General features: G+C 34.3%; 1 long non-coding RNA gene across 1 annotated transcript; it reads right to left on the bottom strand.

Annotated features, from left to right (window-relative positions):
• Positions 1–12,663: 12,663 nt before the first annotated feature.
• On the bottom strand, positions 12,664–13,308 carry LOC138338192 (uncharacterized). The gene is made up of 2 exons (XR_011211626.1): positions 13,066–13,308; positions 12,664–12,959 (listed from the first exon to the last, which is right to left on the bottom strand). It is a non-coding gene; the product is annotated as an uncharacterized lncRNA (long non-coding RNA).
• Between the last annotated feature and the right edge of the window lie 3,401 nt (positions 13,309–16,709).

Below are 16,709 nucleotides of genomic sequence, written 5' to 3'. Positions count from 1 at the left end.
CATTAAAAACTAGACCCTTAATAACTCTATTTTTCAAACTTCAAATAGAAATTTTTCCTTCATTTTAGCTCCATTTTAGGGATTCAAAGTACTTTATATTTTTGGATCTAAAGGCTACATGGGTGATAAGTCAAGGAGTATCAGAAACTCTTTGCTGAGGTAACATTGTTATTTTTGGGAATGTCATAGATAAATTGTGTTCTTTAATTGTGTAATCATTGCATCCGAGCCCCTAAGTTGTGTTCCAATTTTGAACACACATTTGGGGGATTTTTCAGGTGTTCCAATTTGGAACAAACATTTTGGGGATTTTTCAGGATTTTTTGACAGACTCATTCTCAGAATTCCTGGAATCATTCTCACAGTTCCCATTTTGACTCCAAAATTGGACAATCTAAGTTTTAAGTGAATTTGGGGTCTAAAAGACCAAAATAACTTTGTGATTCTAGTTTTAATTGTGTCGTATTATTCAGAGGTCGCACGGAAAGGAAAAGCTCTAGGAACATGATTTGGAGCATGTGTGGTCAACTTAAAGGTGGACTACAACTTCTCTTCCCTTTGATTGAGCCAAAGTACATCAATTCATGTTCAATTTATTTATTGCGTGTGGTTACCGAGGTAATCATATGACCCACTTAGAAAACATGTTTTAGGCTTATTTTTTAGTTTCTAAGCATAATAGTTGTGATATGTGATCACCTTTATCTTCTGGTTAGCCTTTTGTGTTGTTATTGTTGATCATATGAGCATGTTTGTCCTTTGTCTAGGTTTAGACTAGTTCTTGCCATATAATTGTGATATTTGGAGCTTTTTTGGCCTTATTTCTACTACAACATTGTTTTAGATGACTTAGCTCCTTGTAGATTGGTGTAGCATACTTGAGTTTTATGTAGTGATCCTTAGATTAGGCATTTACTCAACTTTGATGAACTTTTATCCAATAACCCTCTTTATGCGACCCCATATGTTACATTTGAGATTTTGGGCTTTGTTTGGCGACTTGGGATTGGAGTTGGTTTGAGCTTGTAGTGTTGTTCTGATAACTTAAGAGTGCACATCCTTCCATGGTGGTTCTATTATGAGAACTGAAATGAGATACTTCACCAGATTCAAGGTCTTATCATGTCGATCTATATCCTCTACAGAGTCGATACACTTTGTCTACATATTATTGCCCCTTTGGGGACTATCCACAGTTCGTGGTCCGTGCTCTGTACTCGTTAGGGTTGGGCACCTCTTATTGGTCACTCTGATGTTCTTCACAATTAGAGGTGCGATCTATCCCTCCCTTGTCTATGGACTCGTTGTATTCTATCTTAAGTAGATTTAGCTATTATTTGTACTTGTCAGGCTTATGTGTGTCCATTCTAGGATTTACCAACACTTACATGCGCGTGTACCTTCTGGGCTTATGGGGTCCGAATAGGTTTGTTTAGATGTAAATAGTTCATTTCTATCTTAATACACGCATGAGTTTTTCTTTAAATTCCACTTTGACCTTGCTTGTGTCAATATTCTGCGCGACCAATGACCAACACCTTATATTTGTTTTATCATTTCATATTGCTTTTTTTTCCTACTCAGTCAGCCTATGATGTCTACTAAGTGCATATTGTTTCATTCCGTATCTGTTTTGTGATGCTAGTTTGAGCACCAACTATCAACATTTGTCCTTCGAGCCATTTGCATATTTTGATCAGAGGCGAGGGTTGTCACCTTTGACGTACCTGTCTCTTTCAGTATTTTGATAGCTAGATTTTTTCATTTTGAGACAAGATACATATTGTAGGTCCACTTTTGGCACTTGTACTTTTTTTATTTAGACAACTCTATACTTTGAACTTCGAAGTTTGGGGATGTATCTATGTATTTTGATCATTTTAGCTTGCTTCCGCTATTTTGTTCCATATAAGTTATTAGATTAACATTTCCGCTTTGTTTCTACCCATACATCCATTACTTGTTGCTGTAGGTTATGAGTTGGCTTACCTATTAGAGTGTTATAGTAAGTGCAATACTGCATCGAGAAATTGCTTTGTGAAACAAATTTTGTAAACTAATCAAACATGACTCCAGGAAAGTACAAAGAGGGGTAAAACAATATTCTTTAATAAAACCTCCAAAAAACACCTTCAGGTTCATAACAATAAAGGAGAGCAAGGCGAGATAATATCTCAATTCTCAAATGGTCACTTAAGTATGAACTTTTTTCATTGAAAGTCACTCAGTTTTGATTCTTTACTCTAAAATCACTCAACTATGGACGTTTTCCACACTCTAAAATCACTCAACTATGGACGTTTTCCACAAAAAGTCACTCAACATTGATTCTTAACTCAATAGTCACTCAACTTTGAGTTCTTTTTGTAGAAAGTCACTCTACTATAGGTATTTTACTTACAAAATCACTCAACCTATTTATTTAAAATTAAATAAAATTTGTTGACATGATAGTTTTATTCAAAACAATTTTTTTAAAACAAAAAAGGTATTTATATAAATCATTTAGTTACCCATCCTACTTAATCCGCCACGCTAATAATCATATCTTACTAAAAGTGGGAAGCTCCATAAATAAAAAGTTGAATTATCATTTTATCCCTAGATTAAATTAAATGACTAATTAATTAAAATAATATTATTTAAACTATATTTTTGAGTTGTAAGTTATTTATTAGAAAGGAAATGTGTAGAATTATTAGAATTTTAAATAAGTACATGAATTAATGTTTTCCCTTTTAATGTTAAATTAAAGAATATGAAAAGTTGTCTAAATCAATATATAGGGATAATGCACAAGTACCCCCTCAACCTATGTCCGAAATACCAGAGACACACTTATACTATACTAAGGTCCTATTACCCCCCTGAACTTATTTTATAAGTAATTTTACCTTTTTTAGCCTACGTGACACTAGTTTGAAAAAAAATCACCATCGTTGGGCCCACAAGATAGTGCCACGTAGTTCAAAAAGGGGTAAAAAATTATTAATAAAATAAGTTCAGGGGGTTAATAGGACCATAGTATAGTATAAGTGTGTCTCTGAGATTTCGGGCATAGGTTGAGGGGGTACTTGGGCATTATCCCCAATATATACCATCAAATACAAATTGGTCATCCTGAATTCTTCCACTAGCATTTCTACGTAATCCTATAGTATAGTTCCTTCTTTTCCATCTTTTTTTGTTTGGAAGACTTTTAATCATATATAGATTTCATCAAATTACAAAGGATTGTTTCAATTCTAATTCTTTATTCATGATTATTTCTCTTTCTTAAATTTCTTGTTACTGTTTTGCGTAGAAATGTAAAATCCCTATGATATTTTCTTGCAATGTATGCATTGCTATTTGGCTTGGAGTAATTTTGGTTTTCTCAACCAATCACAATGAATTATTATGTTCACAACTACAATGTTTAGAAATACAAATGGACACATGAAAGGGTTTTGTTATTTATTTTTTATTTTTATTTTCTTTTTGCTTTTGCTTAAATTTATCAATATTTGAGGTGTCTATGTTCAAATAGATAAAAACAAGAAAATTGAGGATGGAGTTCTAGGTGCAAACAACTATATAATCTCTTTCAATGCTATGAAATTAGTTGGTGAATTAAAATAAACCTTTTTTACTTAATGCATACTAATTGATCATTTATTTTTGAAAATTGTCTAATACTTAGAACTATTTTATTTTATTCATCTAGATGATTGTTATGCTTTTTAAATTAATACGATATTCTTTGCAGTTAATTTTTGAAACTGGTATTACTTTTTTTATTTTTAATAAATCAACTAAATTAATTTATGATCTAAGAGTAACAATAAAGGGTATAACAAGTTTGACATGTTCGTTGTATTTAGAAACACTAAAAGAATTTGGAGGAAGATGAATGGAGTTACAAATATCAATTATTATTTCTACATTGTCCTACAATAACCAAGTTTGAATACCTTATATTTAAAAGAACCAAATTCATTTGATTCAATATTTTCGTGCCTTTTTAAATAAATTATACATGCAAGGTTTGGTTCAAAAATATTAGGTTGTACTATTTATTCTCCATTTATTCTCTGTAATAAAAAATACTCTGATTTATTAATATATATACCCCATTATTGTGGAAGTTTACTCACGGGGTGTTACCACGAAATATTGGTTTCTGTCTTTCTCTCTCTAGATCTCTCATCTCTATCTCTTTAAAGTTCTTGAGTTCTTCATTCAGCAAGTGTGTGTCCGTGGATTCGATCCTAACAACTGGTATCAGAGCTAAGAAGATTCAACACGATCACTAAAGATGAATAGTTCAAAGCTTGGAAGCGAGAAGTTTAATGGATCCCATTTCAATTTCTGGAAGATGCAGATCAAAGATTATCTGTACCAGAAAGATCTTCACAAATCATTGACCGAGGTGAAGCTGGAATCCATGACGGAGAGAAGTGGAAGCTCAAGGATCGCCAGGCTCTAGGGTTGATCCGGTTGACTTTGTCAAGAAACATGGTGTTCAACATCGTGAAGGAGAAGACTACGTCCGGTCTGTTGAAGGCACTGTCAAATATGTGTGAAAACCATCGGCGATGAACAAGGTATATTTGATGCGTAGATTGTTCAAATTATAAATGTCTGAGAATGATATGTTTCTGATCATATAAATGAGTTCAATATGATTGTGAGTCAACTCAATTTTGTGGATATTAATTTTGAAGCTGAAATTAAAGCATTGATTTTGATGTCATCTCTGCCCGAGTCTTGGGATGTTGTTGATGCTGCGATTAGCAGTTCTCATGGATCTGAGAAATTGAAGTTTGATGAAATCTGTGATGTTGTTCTTAGCGAAAGTATTAGCAAACGAGAAGTGGGAGATTCATCAGGTAGTGCACTTAGCGTTGATCAAAGGGGGAGAAGTAAGACAAAAGGACAAAATCAACATGGTCGATCAAAATCAAAGAATCGAGAAAAATCCCCGAACAGATCAAACGTGACTTGTTGGAACTGTGGAGAAAAAGGTCACTTTCGGACGAGCTGTACAAATCCAAAGAAGAAACAGAATCAGAAATTTAGAGATGACAATGATTCTGTAAATTTAGCAGAGGACATTGGGGATGCTCTAATCCTTTGGGTAAACAGCCCAGTTGAATCATGAATTTTGGATTCTGGTGTATCATTCCATTTGTCTCCAAGCAAGGAATTGTTCCAAAATTTAAAATCTCAAAATTTTGGAAAGGTGTATCTTGCTGACAATAAAGCCTTAGAGATTGAAAAAAGGGCGATGTTTGAATAAAGACTACCTCGGGAACCAGTGAACATTAGAGGATGTCAGATATATTCCTGGGCTCAAGAAAAATCTGATCTCTGTTGGTCAGTTGGATAGCACGGGATATGCAGAAGAGTTTGGGAAAGGTTCGTTGAAGATTGTGAAAGGTGCTATGGTAGTAGTTCGTGGCACCAAATATAGAACCTTGTACACCACTGCAGGGTGTATTAACATGACCGTTGTTGCTGAAGGTACTTCCGGTTCATGCGCGTGGCGGAACAAACTTGGACACATGAGTGCTAAAGGAATGAAGATATTGGTTGTAAAAGGAGCACTAGAGGGTCTGAAGTCTGTTGATATGGGTCTTTACGAGAGCTGTGTTATGGGCAAACAAAAAAGAGTAAGCTTCACAAAGACTCCTAGAGAGCCAAAGAAAGTGCAGTTGGAAATGGTCCATACAGATCTTTGCGGACCATCTCCAGTATCATCACTTGGAGGATCCAGATTCTATGTTACCTTCATTGATAATTTTAGCAGGAAGGTATGAGTTTACTTCTTGAAGCATAAGTCAGATGTGTTTGCAACTTTCAAGAAGTGGAAAGCTGAAGTTGAGAATCATACCGGTTTGTAAGTCAAATGCCTAAGGTCTGACAATGGAGGAGAGTATGACAAATCAGAGTTCAAGGCATTTTGTTCAGCTGAGGGATTTAGATTGATGAGAACAGTTCTTGGTAAGGCAAGGCAGAATGGAGTTGCTGAGAGGATGAACAGAACATTGAATGAGTGTGCAAGGAGTGTGAGGATACACTGTGGGCTGCCCAAAACATTTTGGGCAGATGTTGTGAGCACAACTGCATACTTGATCAATAGTGGACCATCAGTTCCTTTAGGGTTCAAGATTCCAGAGGAGGTGTGGACAGGAAAAGAACTCAAGTACTCACACTTGAGGACTTTTGGTTGCACTGCTTATGTTCATGTTGATCCAGAAAAGAGAGACAAGCTTGATGATAAGGTTGTGAAGTGTTACTTCATAGGCTATGGTTCTGATTTGTTTGGTTACAAGTTTTGGGATGACAAGAACAGAAAGATGCTGAGACATTGCGACGTTACATTTGATGAGTCTGTCTTGTACAAGGACAGAGAGTAGAAGGTTCTAGAGATTACAAAGAAAGTGGGAGTTGAGATTCAGTTAGAGAAGAGTACCCCCCCCCCCAAGAGATGTTGAAGCAGATACTCAACCAACTCCTACTAAAGAATCTGAAGTGGAGCAAGTTACACCTGAGCAAGTGTTAAGGAGATCATCCAGAACCATCAGGGCACCAGATAGGTATTCACCTTCATTACACTATCTATTGTTGACTGATGAGGGGGAAAAAGAGTCTTTTGATGAGGTTCTACAGGTGGAGGATTCGATCAAGTGGGAGCAAGCCATGGATGATGAGATGAGGTCACTTAAGAATAACGACACATGGGTGTTGACTGAGTTATCTGCAGGGAAGAGAGTTTTGCTGAACAAGTGGGTGTTCACAATTAAGACTGAACCAGATGGAAAAAGAAAGTTCAAGGCTCGTTTAGTAATTGAAGGAAATTCACAAAGGAAAGGTATTGATTATGCTGAAATATTTTCTCATGTTGTGAAGTTAACCTCTATTCGAATTTTGTTAAGTATTGTTGCATTAGAAAATTTGCATCTAGAGCAAATGAATGTAAAAATAGCGTTTTTACATGGAGATCTGGACAAAGAGATCTATATGCAACAACCGAAAGGATTTGTGGTTCTAGGCAAGGAACACATGGTGTGCAAGCTCACCAAGAGCTTGTATGGACTAAAGCAAGCACCAAGGCAGTGTTACAAGAAGTTTGACTCCTTCATGACCAAGAGTGGATTCTGCAAAGCTAAAAAAGATCCTTATTGTTACTTCAAGAAATACACTGATTCATATGTCTTTCTACTCTTGTATGTGGATGATATGTTTATTGAAAGATCTAGTATGAGGGAAATTAAAAATATGAAGACAAGGTTATCTGCATCGTTTGAGATGAAAGATTTCGGTCCAGCGAAGCAGATTTTTGGGATGAAGATTTCTTGAGATAGATCTGTTGGCACTTTAAATCTATCTCAGGAGTGTACATTGAAAAGGTGCTGAGCAGATTCAGGGTTAATGATGCTAAACCCAGGACTACTCCATTAACAAATCACTTTAAATTGTCAAAGGAGCAGTCACCCAAGACTGCCGAGGAGCGTGATCATATGACACTTGTTCCATATGCTTCAGCAGTTGGGAGTTTGATGTATGTTATGGTCTGCACTAGACCTGATATAACACATGCAGTGGGAGTCAGTTAGTAGGTACATGGCAAACCCAGGGAAAGAGCATTGGAAAGGTGTGAAGTGGCTTCTGAGATATCTGAGAGGTACATCTAGTACTTCACTTTGTTTTGGCAAAGGCAAGGTGACTCTACAGGGTTTTGTGGATGCTGATCTTGGTGGGGATGTTGACTTGAGCAAGAGTACATCCGGATACATTTACACCATAAGTGAAATAGCAGTGAGCTGGATGTCCAGCCTTCAAAAGTGTGTTTCTCTTTCATGAACTGAAGCAGAGTATGTGGCTATAGCTAAAGTTGGGAAAGAGTTGATACGGCTGGCAGATTATCTGGAGGAATTGGGCAAAAATCAGAGCAAGAAGATTCCTTACTCAGATAGCCAGAGTGTCATACAGTTTGTGAAAAATCCAGTCTATCGTTCAAAGACAAAGCACATTAGAAGGCGATACCATTTCACTCGCAGGGCAGTAGAGGATGGAGATATGTGCTTGGAGAAGATAAAGGGTGCAAAGAACCCGGCAGACATGTTGACGAAATGTGTTGATGTCAGGAAATTGGGGTTATGCAAAACCTCGGTTGGCCTTCTATTGTTGTTGCTACAGATGTTGCAGTGCGGTAAAGATGTTGATAATAAAGAGATTTTTTTCTGAGAATGTATTTTTTGGATGACTGAATCAGTCTCCAAGTGGGAGAATTGTTAGGTTGTGGAGCCTCATAATATTTGATGTACTAGTCATATATTACTGTACTATTTATTCTCTGTAACCAAAAATACTCTGATTTATTAATATATATACCCTACCACCGTGGAAGTTTACTCATGGGATGTTACCACGAAATATTGGTTTCTCTCTTTCTCTCTCTAGGTCTCTCATTTTTTTTCTTGAAAGTTCTTGTATTCTTCATTCATCAAATGTGTGTGCGTGAATTCGATCCTAATAAAACATCTACAGTTGTGAAAAAAATTAATAGTTAAATGATTTTTGAGTTAAAAAAAAATTGTCCAAAAAGATCTCTCGGATAAATGGATATTGGATCGATGATCTAGTCCTACCTCACCTTACCTAACACCAATTTTTCAGCTTAGAATTTATTATCTCATTTACGCTAATGGATGCAATCCAACAAGGATCACAAACTGTGAGAGAAATCAAAATTGTGTCATATCATCCAAAAGTTAATGTGTTTTTTCCATATTAGGTGTCAACAAATTTTATAATTTGGAAGGTTAAAATTACGTATTATTTTATCAAACAATAATCATTTAGATTTTATAAGCATTTTTTTTTTTTTTATCAAACACTAGTTATTGTTCAAAAATGCTTTCTAAATTAATTAGGTAAATAAAAAATTTTCCCACCCAACTATAGTATTCTCACTTACCCTCTTATGTGACTTGAAACCTCAACCATTTGATCAACAACTAGAGAAATCTTCACTTTTTAGACACATAAAAATTATTTCTCACAAGTTCTTTTTTTTTGGAAAAGTGTTTTTTAAAAAAGACATAATATATACACAGGCACCACTCAAACTTGGACTAAGCTACCAATTAAGTAATCCATATTTGAAAGTACACATCTAGATATCTCAACTTGGTCTCAAATGACAAGTAAATACACAAAATCATCTTCACTATTGATGAGTGGTAGATTTGCACTCATTTGAGGCCTCTTTCACTCAGTAACTAGTATCCTCAATGCCTAATTTTATCCTGATCCGATGATTCTCGATGATTTGTAGCTATGAAGTCGAATACACAAGGATGAATGACTGAAAGAATTGCCAAAAGGGTGACAATAAATGCAAAACTACACTGTAATGATCGCCAAACACAAAGGAGAATCACCTAATACACTTATTTTCGGCTAAATTCAATGTACACAAGGCATTTCTACAAAGAATTATTGGCAGACTTCAGAAGAAGAGACGATGTGCCAAGTGCAATGGTGAACACCACCAAAATTGACAGTGACAGATGATAAAATTGAACTCTATCAGGTATTGATCGACGATTTGCCAAACTAGAAAGGCTTTTAGCAACAATAATTTTTATTGCAATAGAACAAATATTTTCCATACATCTTTAGCAACAATTTTTTTTGTAGCTGTTATACACACATTCCACATTTCTTCTAAAAAATTTACACAAATATTTAAACTAAAAATTATTTTGAATTTGTAAAGGTCAATACATAAGATTGATGGACTAGATATTTTACCAGTACAATCTCTACAAATTTCACTTCGCTCTCAAAGAACAAGAGTGAAGTAACCACATGTTTACGTAAATATAAGGAAAAAAAATGACGTTTCTAGGTATTCAACTGTATATATCTAAACTGAGATATCAACACATTTATGGAATTCCATAAATGGTAAAGGAAATAGATAACTAATACTAAAGTGGTTTATCAAGTGGCCATATCAATTTTTAACAGAATTCAATTGGACTCATTAGACTTCAATTTTAAAACATAAACTAGTTACACAAGGTTAAAAAGGAACCAAAATATCAACTTCTAGAATGCAACTAACTGTGAAGCTACTAGATTTCCAAGACACCTATTTGATCTAATTTAACTTCTCTTGAAATTTCCTATAGACATACATTGATCAATGTCCATAATTATGCAAATATGATGATTTATAGCAATGATGATAGACTACTAAGCTATTATAGCAGACACTAGAATATTTTCAATATATACAATTGCATAAAAAGATCTCTTAAAGACATGATTTTCCTGTTGAAGCATTTATTTCATTAGTTCTCTTAAAGTAGAGTTTTTGATCATCACATCAATACAAGAATCAACCATCATCAAAATCAGTAACTAGAAATATTGATTATTAGCTTTAAGTGTTTTCTAGACATAAATCGGATGCAAGAGTGGCACTTAGCATATTATGTAATCTTTATAATCATAAAGCACAAAATAGGAGGGACCAACAAAGATTTAATTGCAAAAAAGAACAAGAAATAAATCTAAGTAATTATTATATTTTAGTATGTACATAAAGAACAATTCATTAATCTCAATAGAGAAAAATGGAAGTAATATGTTGAAAAGCACAATCCCATTCCAAGATCTAACTATCATATCAAAAATTGCATACAGTTCCTAACTAGTAGAGCAACAACTAATTTTATCAGTCAATTCTCACTGTATTAACTATACTTTTCAGTTACACTACTCCAATCAATTATTTCTGAACTTTCACGATTTTATCCTTTCAGCTGAGCATCTTCGTATCATTAACAACGCATGTGTAACTAACTATAAAGATTGTCACCAAAGAACCCCAAAAACGTTTTAAGGGAACTACAACCATGCAAGTCTAAAATGTACACGTAGATTTACAATGTAAATACGATTTGACATTTGGCAAGAAGCACTTAAACAAATATCTTCCACAGCAACCTAAGGTTTGAATAGCATAATTTTGACTGACCTATAGATAGTTGAATTTCACAGTATGCATATCTTGTAGTAGGGGATTAACTTTATTACCAAGCCGTTACAGGCTTCACCAAGCTCAGACAGCAAACCAACCAATTTAGGCGCAGAACTATTGACAACATCCACAAAAATATTGACTTAAATATGTATTAGGTACGAAGAAGAAAAAATTATATGAAGATGAATTTAACGTTAACTAAAACCATTAAGCCAATGCTTCAAACAATGATAACACAAAAAAAACCATAAAAAGAAGCAGATTGAGGTACAATAAATCGATCCATAACAAAAGGAAACACTAAATGTGTCGTATTAATGTGATGCCTTTCGAAAATTCAAAGGGGAAGCTAATAGCTCCCTCAGAAAGAGATGCTCAGAATTTAAGCATAGCAACATTTACATAATATTGTCCAAGGCTCACTATGGTGATACTTATACAATTAAGATAATAGAATACAATGATCAACATTGTCCATGGACGGGAGAGGAGTGAGGAGCAAGAACACAAATGCAAATGGGTTAGGAGACTGCCAGAGAAGACTTTTTATCTAGTAACCTTTTTGAATTTCACTCTTATATCCTATACAACCCATATTCACAATACAAAAAATTGTCAAGTTAATCATAAAACAAATCACTAAATAACTCCAAAACCACAATGCACTTCTTAAAGATACCTTTCAAAAGATTACTGACCTTCTTGTTTATCGAAATAATGAATTGTTTTCAAAAGAGATTTGATGACTATTAGTATACATTATTAGTAGCATGCAACTATTGCCTCGGGTTATTTTCATGACACAAGAATCCTATGAGAGCACTTGAATGTAAAACTTACTCGATACACGTAATTCGTAATGACAAGGTTCGAAGGAACTTAAGTTCCACCAGTTTTCGTTCAAAATTGGCTTTTAAATTATACTTATTAAAGTCTAAAGCATGCTAGTTATGAAAATCCAAGGAGTTCTTTGTTAGATATATTTTTGAAAAGAAATGAGATTGCGTACAATTTATGTAAGAGAACATTCAAATGATAAGAATCATAAAAATGAGTCTTTTAAAATATAACATCTAAAATTTATTAGAATTGACTAACTACTTCAACACACAGATAGATTTCTATACAATTGACTTTAGATATTATCTCTAACCTTAGCTTTTATCTGAGAATTTAGGATATAAGTTAGAACAATTCTTTATATGAAGTTTAAGACACCTTTTAGAAATCAGATAATCCAATTGAGCAAATTTAATTCAAGAGAGAGAGTACAAGTTAAACCCGATCAAACATACACAACTAGGTGTGCTACTTTGAACCAAATCTTATATGAGTTGAAATAGAAATATAGAGAAAAATATTCCTTGCTTTGTCTGAAAGAACGACAGAAACTAAAATGCTCAAAATTATAATGCCTTAATCATTTGATTGGAAACAAGTTACCCGAAATTTATTATCCTATATAAGTTATCTTACCATGTATTTTGATAACTTATGCCATCTCGAAGCTATAAATAGTGTGGTAAATAATCTCTAATACCTCCAAACAAATAACTTCTAATAGTCCTCATCTTACAGTTCAATATAAAATGCAGTCAAGACATTAACCCAGCAAAACCTCAAAGGAAAACACATTGATAATATAAAGCTAGAAATCAAAGCTAGCAATTTTTAGTTTTGAACAATGAAAAGGACAACTCAGAATAAGATTAGGCATAGTCGACTAAGGACAAAGTAAGAGGCTAAAATAAATGACCTTAGAAGTGCCACCGCATAGTGAACCCAAGAATCCAAACAGGGGAATATGGTTGTCGATTTTATAAAGCACATCCTTGAGTTGTGTTCCAGATCCGCCAGCAACCCCTTTCAATACTAAAGATACGGCTCTCCGAGATGTATTTACAACAATTTTATCCTAGAGGTTCATCAGCAAGATGATATATGCATTTACGTACATGATAGAAAATTGACTCATATGACCAGAATTACATAAATCCTTCCATTCCAAATGAAATCCTTACCTTGCGAGCCCGTCAATTTCGAGGAAGACAAACGAACGAAATGTTGGAAGAAGTAGACTAGAAACAGCATGGACAGTGCAGAGAAGATGACGACGAATAGATCAGTCCCAATCTTTACCACGCTTAATTCTTTGTAATCAAGAAAAAAAAATTACATGAATTAATTTCTTAATTCTTCCTAATAGTCTTATCGGAGAAGAAATCAGTTCAGCAGTTGAAAAGAAAAAAAAACAAATAAGTTGTGGCAAAAATTTTGCTCTATAACAACAACTAAATCAAGTTGTTGGCAGTAGTTGAAATTAGCAACAACTTTTTTGTTGTTGGCGAAAAGTTGTTGCCAATTCTATATTTTGTTGTAATGGACATGCATGCATACACGATTTACTTAATTTTAGGTTACTCATGACTACTTTCATGGATGGTATAACCTCTCCATATTTTGTAATGATGGCTAAGCCTCCTCACTCTTAAGGGTGTGATTATGGGATTGGTATTGATTTAACTTAGTGGGTTTATTGAATTGCTCTATTTTATGGTCATTTATCATGCATTTGAAAATTTTGCAATGTGTTTAATTCATAAATTGAGGTGGCCAACTGATTTTTGTATCGATCTTACATTGATGCTTGAAAGTGACCAATATGAGTGGGTGATTAGTTCATTGTTTGATAACTAGTAGTAAATCCAAGGTAATGGATTGGATTTAAAATTTGCATGAATGAGACCCAAAAGAAATTTCATGAAATATTGTTATGAGATTGAAAAATGATTAACATAATTGAAGATGACCCAACCTATTAACATTCTTTAGTTGTATTGACAAATTCAACACTACCCCTAGTGATATTAATATCCAATCCCCATCCCCCTCCAGTCTATTAGAAATTTCGTAGTTAAATTTTGTGGAATCATCCACCCATTAGCTAATTAACTATATTGAGATTAGTTGCAATCTAATTTACAAATTTGATCCTTTACCGCATACCATTCCCTATGAGATTCCTCCCCAACCCTTAGTTGTGTATTTTTATTTAAAACGACCACCTTCTCTTTTAATTGTTTTAAGGAGGACATTTGTGTGTTATTAAAAATTACACCGCTTTCCAGGAATGGCATTAGGAATTCAATTTGAAAAGTAAATTGCATGCTAATTTACTGTTTTGTTGAACAACCTTACACTTGTCTATTTTGTTTTGCATTCTAGTAGGTGAATGAATGAATATGCATGGTGGTGAGGACTCTAGTTGCCATGGGTGTGAAAAAGACATTAGAAGAGAAGACGAGGTGGTATCTCATACTACCTATGAAATTGGAACAATTTTTTATCACCGATACACAAGGATGTTATATTTGTCATAACCAAGACCATGTTCCAACTCATCAAAGAGGAAAGGTTATTTGGGGCTCTCGAACACGAAGATCCTAATTGACATCATTGAAAATTCGTAAGTGTGTAACCTTTTTTCAGCTAAGGATATTTCACAAGAGTTATCCAATGCTTGTCGGGAATGAAGGTTTGGACTAAATACAATGATAACTAGTGCTATGGATAGGAACGGGAAGATGCTATATGTATGCAACCTATCAATCCACAGGATCCGATGAAGTCATAAACAGATGATTTTTTGACTAAAATCCTAAAAGTGGTGGAGGGTTCAGGTATAATCTTGCAAGAGATGAAAAATGATGTTTCAACTTTGTCCACCGTTGTAATCTCACAGTCATCATCCATAAAGTCGCTTGAACAAAAGATGGGACAACTGACTTCTCTTGTGTATGGTAATCCTTATAAGAATTCAATGTTTCATGCAAATGAGAATCAAAGGGATCCAACTGAAGTTTCAACTATAGTTACTAGAAGAGGAAAGACTTTTCAAGAAATAATAAAGCCAGATAATGTGAATTCTCGAGGGGGGATTACATGATGATGAATCACCTAAAGGAATGGGTAAGACACGATCAAAAGAAGTTGAAGTGGGGGAAAATGAAAAGGCTAAAGTAGACAATGGTGAAACTTTATCTACATTGCCTCTAATTAAGATAACGCCACAATCTCCTCAACAATTGAGGAGAGAAAAAATGACTGTAAAATTCCAAAAGTTTGTGAAAATAGTGAAATAATTGAAAGTTAATATACCAATGGTGGATGCGTTGACCGAAATGGGGGTTATGCCAAGTATATGAAAGAACTAGTCATAAATAAGAGGGTGATGATTGGGAAACCATTGAAATGCCGCATTAATATGGTGTGGTAATGATAAAGGATCTGATCCTTAATAAAGATGACATGAGGGCTTTCACTATTCGATACACCATTTCTGTGCGTACTTTTGCAAATGACTTGTGTGATCTTTATGTAAGCATAAATTTGATGTCACCAATAATATTTCATAAGCTCAGATTTGAGTAATCCAAACCAAATAAACACGAGACAATTAATGAATAATCATTCAATAAAAAGACCGGTGTTTGTGGTTATAATGTGCTAGTGAAGGTTAAAGAATTTATGTTCCCCGCATATTTTGTAGTGCTTGATTGTGAGATTGATATTCATATGCCAGTTATTCTTCGTAGACCATTCTTGTCCACGCGAAAAGCATTGGTTGATGTTGAAGGTGGTTAGTTGAAGTTGCGAGTTAATGATGAAGTGGTCGGCTTTAATACTCATAAATATATGATGTATTGGAGTGACATGCATGTTGTATCTCACTTGGAACAAATTGATGAAGTTGTGTCATGTATTGGTGAAGCAGTGTCATGGGGATTTATTAGCTCAAGTATTACTTAATTATGATACAACCAAAATTCTCGACTATGATGAAGTCTTGGATGCCCTTGAGCATTCACATTAAGAGGAAATTAGGGCCTTTTTTATATAGTTTAAGTGTCCTCAAAATCCTAATTTATTCTCTATAATGATGTTAAATTAAGGCTAAGGAGCAAGGCAAGGACCCTATCAAGCCAAAAATAACAAACAAGTTGAAGAAGTGAATAAAGTGATCCTGGTGATTGCCAAGACAATTCGTCAAACCACCGAATGGCTCTTTACCTCACATAAAGTTCCAGCATGCCATCCTTGGTGAAGAATCAACTTGACGACATTAACGGGCAATCGACAGATTATCGAACGACTCACCTATGGCGATCGTTATCTCATAAAATCATAAAACAGTAAAGACAAATGACCAATGCAAATCGGTGATGGATTGAAGCAAAGAGAGTATCCTCGACCGGATTGGCGAGTCCCGACTGCTCCGCCGTAAAATTGTACAACAATAAATTGAAATTAAAATGAAATTTATGGAGTATCTCCCAATTTTGATTCCTACAATTTTTTTTTTGAGTTTTTGTCTCGATTTTTTGAGTTTCCATTGTTGATTTTGAGGATTTGCAAGTAAGTCCCTGAATATATTCAATTTGGACCATTGTAAAGACTTGAGCACCTTTAACCATGTCATGTGTAATGTATTTGATAATCATTTTTCTCTTTTAATAATGTGTAGCTAAAACCTCAATTCTTAGGGTGTGATGATGTGTTTATTTGTCAAATTATCTTATGGGTATTGTTGATTAATGATCAATTTGATGTTTCAACATGGGTTTAATTATTAGTTGTGTTTTAATCAATGGATTGTAGTTGCAAA

Source organism: Solanum lycopersicum, chromosome 9 (genome assembly GCF_036512215.1).
Source record: "Solanum lycopersicum chromosome 9, SLM_r2.1".
NCBI classification, from domain to species: Eukaryota; Viridiplantae; Streptophyta; class Magnoliopsida; order Solanales; family Solanaceae; genus Solanum; species Solanum lycopersicum.
This window is presented reverse-complemented; position numbering and strand designations above follow the sequence as displayed.